Genomic DNA, 4,931 nt, shown 5'->3' with positions numbered 1-4,931 from the left:
TGAAGAGAGGCGTCAGAATGCTTTAGTATGGTCAAAGAGCAGATGAATGCAAAGCCTAAAGTCAATACAAGGCAATCAATGTTTCCCTGAATCTCCATGAATTTTATGGAATTGCAGAATCATACACCTGGAAACTTACCCTTCAATCCCACTTCCTCCAGCAATTCTTTGTTCCTTTAACAGCGTCAGTGCACTGTTACACCTGGAAACACCACAGTGCTGTTCTGTGAGCAGTCCAGCTGAAGTTCTTGTGCTGTGTGAGGTTTCCACAGACAGTTGTTATGGGGACACACATGCTGTCGAACCATGTGGAGAAACTTCCATGCCTCTGTCTATAGTGAACGCTGCAGTGAGGCGAAGGGGAATGGGACTTGGCGTTCCGGGAATAAGCAATATTCTTTGAGCCCAGACGAGATAGCTTCTGATCTGCCCGGATTTTACTCGATGCCAAAAGTAATTTATAAAAAATTCCTGGGGCTCAGACGACTGGGTACTCTGACAAGGGAGCTGCCCCACCCGAAGCCGCACATGGAAGCCTGTCAAGCACAGCTGCATGGCTGCTGGACTGTATGCCGAGTTAATTCAGCTCACCACAACAGTTAGCTGGGTTGCCAGTGACTGTTCTTGTTTGAGTGCTCTCTGGTGAGTCAGACGGGACAGGTCTGTTAATCTTTCCCAGCATGACAATGGAAAGAAGGGTAGGGTATTATGAAGGTAGAAAGATGCAGCTGGCTTTCATACAGAGTATGCCTGTCAACTCCTATCATTTGTCTCTTTGTCCCACCATAACCTTCATTGGACACCACTTAGATTACGAAACCACTGTTTAGCAGCATTAAACTTGAACATAATGTTTATTTGGTATTGGTAGTGTTATATCAGTACTGTTTACAGAGCAGAATTCATTGCTGGTAATCCACAACGGACTAAACCTTGCTGAGGATAACACAATGAACCCATCAACACGTGCTGGTTAATAGCTCCTATGGTTGATGTTAGTCTCCAGAGATCAGCTGCACATGACTTGTTTGATCCTCCTCTGCATTCGGGTTGGGTCCATCCTTGAGGACAACTTTAGAGGGAAAATTTTAGGGGGAACTTCACACAGAGAGTGGTGGGAGTGTGGAACGAGCTGCCAGCTGAAATGGTGACTGCAGGGTCAATTTTAACATTTAAGAAGGTAATTGGATGGGTGGGATATGGAGGGATAGGGACTGGGTGCAGGTCAGTGGGACGAGGCAGAAAAATAGTTTGGCGTAGTTTGTTTCTGAGCTGTAATATTCTATGGTTCTAAGGTTTTAACTAAATTTCAGAAGGATTCCTGTTTCATTTGACAGCAAGTGAAGTTAATATCCCTTTTGCCTCTCGTGGGGTGGAACCCAGAATGTGATTCGGGCACAGGTGGTTGAAGAGGGCCTCAGAGACGAGTTTTGCTGTGGAGATCTGCAGGGAGACATGTCTGTAGATACTGTTGTCAAATTTGACTCCTTTCCTGAAGTGTTTATGATTGTGGCATTTTGGTTAACCGCAGGCAACAAACTTTGCATCATAAATAGTAACAATTGAACTGGTTACTTTGCGACATTGATGTAACTTGCAATTTAGTGTACTTTAGCTTGTTATCAAAAAGGACTGAAATTTGTTCCATTCCTTTTTCATTTTATTTTACGTTACTTTGGGTTTATATCTGGTTCCTTCAGTGACTCCATATATCTTTGGGTTTTTTTATGTTTGTTTAATGTGAATAATCTTTTCCTTGTGATATTAGGGTATGGGAGGGAAGGGAGAGGGGTGGGCAGGGGGGAAAAGGGGCTCTGAATGTAATATATGATTGTTGAGAAAGCTTGTATTGTTTTTTGGATTTGTGTGAGTCTTGGAAAATCAAAAATAAAATATAAATGAAAGGACTGAAATTGCCCCAATGTTTGCCTACGGTCCTTTTGAAGTGTCCCTGGGTACTTTCATCCTTCTGAATACATTGAAAAATGTCAAAAGTACTGGTTCTGTCGTTAGAATAGTCTTCAGCCGTCCCCATTCTTCCTCGTGGTTGGCTGTCCACATGAATTCACATTTGTCCTGTAACAATTCCTTAGGTACATTGTTTTGGAAGACAGGTTTGGTATGAATTTTCCAATGAAATTGATCATTCCCAGCGCTCTCAATGTGCCTTTTTTGTCAGTGGGTCTGGGCATCTCTAAAATTGCTTTCACCTTGTTCTTGTTTGGCTCCACACCAGCCTCTGACAGTTTATCTCCCAGAAAAGCAATTTCCTTCACACCAAACTGACATTTTTCTCCTGGTAACATGTCATGTTTCTTTTATTTTAATTTAAAAAACAGGTTATTTTAAAACAATATACGTTATTAGCTATAGATTCAAGACCGTGTGGAGTCATCCATCTTGAACCCACTCAAGCTGTCACAAACTAGTCTCCGGCTCCCTCTAATGGTCCGGAGTATCACTAGCACTAGAGGGTTTTGCATAAGAGAGGGGAGAAGTCCTCTCCACTAGACAATGGGAAGATGTTCTGACAATAAATGCTTATTAAACAAGAATGAATAAAGGCTGAGGACATGGCAACGAGATCAAAAATAACCTGTTGCCTGGTCCTCATCAGCAGCTTTTCAACATCAGCTTATAAATGACAATGACTGATGCTTCCTTCCTCTGGAAGTCACTGCAATTTGGTCTCTAGCAGGAATGACCATTCAAGTCAGAACCCAACCTAACAGGCAGATTATCTTTAAATGGGGAGAAAATTGAAAATACCCAGATGTAAGGGGACCTGGGAGTCCTCGTGCAGGACAGCCTGAAGGTAAACAAGTCAGTGGTGAAGGAGGCAAATGCCATGCTGGCATTCATTTCATGAGGAATAAAATATAAGAGCAAGGACGTGATGTTAAGGCTTTATAAGGCACGGGTGAGACCTCACTTGGAGTATATTTTAGCAGCTTTGGGTTCCACATTTACAAAAGAATGTGTTGACATTAGCGGAGGTTCACAAGGATGATTCTAGGAATGAAAGTGTTATTAGATGTAACCATAGAACCATAGAACATTACAGCACAGAAACAGGCCCTTCAGCCCTTCAAATCTGTGCCAAACTATTAATTTGCCTAATCCTGCTGACCTGCACCCAGTCCATATCCCTCCATACTCCTCCCATCCATGTACCTGTCCAAATTTTTCTTAAAGTGAAAATTGAGCCTGCATTCACCACTTAAGCTGGCAGCTCATTCCACACTCCCACCACTCTCTGTGGAGTATTTGACAGTTCTTGGCTGGAATTCATTGTAATTTTAGAGAATGGGGGGAGGGTCCTCATTGAAATACTTTGAATGTTGAAAGGCATAGACAGATTAGATGTAGAAATGTTGTTTCCCATGGTGGGAGAGACGAGGACAAGAGGGCACAACTTCTGGATTGAAGGGCATCCACTTAGAGCAGAGCTGCGGAGGAATTTCATTAGCCAGAGTGTGATGAAGCTGTGGAATTTGTTGCCACAGGCAATTGTGAAGGCCAGGTCATTAGTCATCGGGTGTATTTAAGGCAGAGATTGATAGGTTCTTGATTATCTCGGACATCAAAGGTTATGGGGAGAAGACCGGGTTGTGGGGCTGAGTGGGAAAACGTATCTGGTCAGTGATTAAATGGCAGGGTAGACTTGATGGGCTGACATCAAGTCTACTTCTGCTTCTATGTCTTATGGTCTAACAGGAAACCATCAGTCAGCTGAGTCTCAGTGAGTTGTTCTTATGTCTCGAGTCAGAAGAATTGAGCCACACTCCAGCTACTGGAATACAAAAAATCTAGACTAACACTCCAGTGTGGTTCGAAGAGCTCCGCTCTGTTGGAGATGCTGTCACGTGAAGCACTGAAGCTCCTTCTATGCAGTCAAATGAACACAAAATCTCCTTAGACTTTGGCGCTAAATCTAATCATCTGGTCATTGCATCATTGTTGATGGAGGAATCTCGCTATAGACAATATGGCTGCAATGCTACGTCTAGAACTGCCCTTCAAAAAAAATTAATTGGGGATGTTCAGTAAACAAGAAGTTGGTAGCTGGGGGAGAAATGGAATAGCACGCTCCTGATGAAACGTCGACTGCCTATTCCTTTCCAAGGATGCTGAGTTCTTCCAGCACTTTTATATGTTGTTTCATTGGATGTAAAGTGCTTTTGAAAGTCTACTTGCAGTTTTTTTGCAGCGATCTGTACAAAGTGAAGGGAGGGAAGTTTAGGGGATTTTTTTTAACACAGAGAGTCGTGGGTGCTTGGAATGCCTTGCCAGGGATGGTGGTGGAGGGTGAAACGTTAGGGACATTAAAGAGACTCTTAGACAGGCAGATGGATGAAAGAAAAATACAGGGTTATGAAGTAGGGAAGGTTTAGTTTTTCTTTGGTAGGAATATAAAGGTCAGCGCAACATTGAGGGATGAAGGGCCTGTTCTATGCTGAGATGTTCTTTCGTCCATGTTCTTATGATGCTAAAAATTCAAGAGTGGTATCTGAGCTGTTGGATGAATTGAAGAACGTTTAGTGCTTGATGTTACTGTAACAAACTTGCTATCCCTCTTCAGAGAGATCATTTGCAAGATATGGAGATATCACCCTTTTAAATACTGTTCAAACTGTCATTCAAGAAGGTCAATGAGCTGAGGAACTGCTCAGTGATGTGAACCAGGTTAAGACTAAGCTACAGCCTTCTTTAATCAACTCACTAGAGCACAGATGACCAGATTGAAGTTTTGGCATTTGAGTCATAATCTGCCAAGGTTTATAGCAGGACACATAAAAGCTTTAAGCTAAAAATAAAACATAAATGTGCCCAGGAATCCACTAGCCAGTTATTAGTTAATTAGGACAGCTTTGAATCCTCAAGGACTTCATTGAATAACAAATCAGATCAGCAAGGGGGGAAAAAGCCGA

This window comes from Narcine bancroftii, chromosome 8, assembly GCF_036971445.1.
Source record: "Narcine bancroftii isolate sNarBan1 chromosome 8, sNarBan1.hap1, whole genome shotgun sequence".
Taxonomy (NCBI): Eukaryota; Metazoa; Chordata; class Chondrichthyes; order Torpediniformes; family Narcinidae; genus Narcine; species Narcine bancroftii.
This window is presented reverse-complemented; position numbering follows the sequence as displayed.